This window comes from Egretta garzetta, unplaced genomic scaffold, assembly GCF_000687185.1.
Source record: "Egretta garzetta isolate BGI_Z169 unplaced genomic scaffold, ASM68718v1 scaffold207, whole genome shotgun sequence".
Classification (NCBI taxonomy): domain Eukaryota; kingdom Metazoa; phylum Chordata; class Aves; order Pelecaniformes; family Ardeidae; genus Egretta; species Egretta garzetta.
This window is the reverse complement of record NW_009260185.1, coordinates 316,418-317,180: the sequence shown is the minus strand read 5'-3', so window position 1 is coordinate 317,180 and position 763 is coordinate 316,418.

The following is a 763-nucleotide window of genomic DNA, read 5'->3' as shown; positions in this document are numbered from 1 at the left end:
GGGGGGATGCCAAGGACACCAAAGCTGGGCTCAAGGGGGTGCCAAAGGCATTGAAGTGGGGCTGGGAGGGTGCCAAGGGCATCAAAGCGGGGTTTAGGTGATGCCGAGGGCCCCGAAGCGGGGCTCTGGGGGTACCAAGGGCCCTGAAGCATGGCTGGGAGGATGCCAAGGACACCAAAGCTGGGCTCAAGGGGGTGCCAAAGGCATTGAAGTGGGGCTGGGAGGGTGCCAAGGGCATCAAAGCGGGGTTTAGGTGATGCCGAGGGCCCCGAAGCGGGGCTCTGGGGGTACCAAGGGCCCTGAAGCATGGCTGGGAGGATGCCAAGGACACCAAAGCTGGGCTCAAGGGGGTGCCAAAGGCATTGAAGTGGGGCTGGGAGGGTGCCAAGGGCATCAAAGCGGGGTTTAGGTGATGCCGAGGGCCCCGAAGCGGGGCTCTGGGGGTACCAAGGGCCCTGAAGCATGGCTGGGAGGATGCCAAGGACACCAAAGCTGGGCTCAGGGGGTGCCAAAGGCATCGAAGCGAGGCTTGGGGGGTGCCATGGGCATCAAAGAGGGGCTCAGGGGGATGCCAGGAATGTTGAAGTGGGGCCCAGGGGGGTGCAAAGGGCATCAAAGCGGGGCTCTGCGGGTACCAAGGGTGATGAATAGGGCTGGGGGGATGCCAAGGGCATCGAAGTGGGGCTCTGGGGGTGCAAAGGGCATCAAAGTGCGGCTGGGGGGACACCAAGGGCCCCGAAGCAGGGCTGGGGGGGGGCCCAGG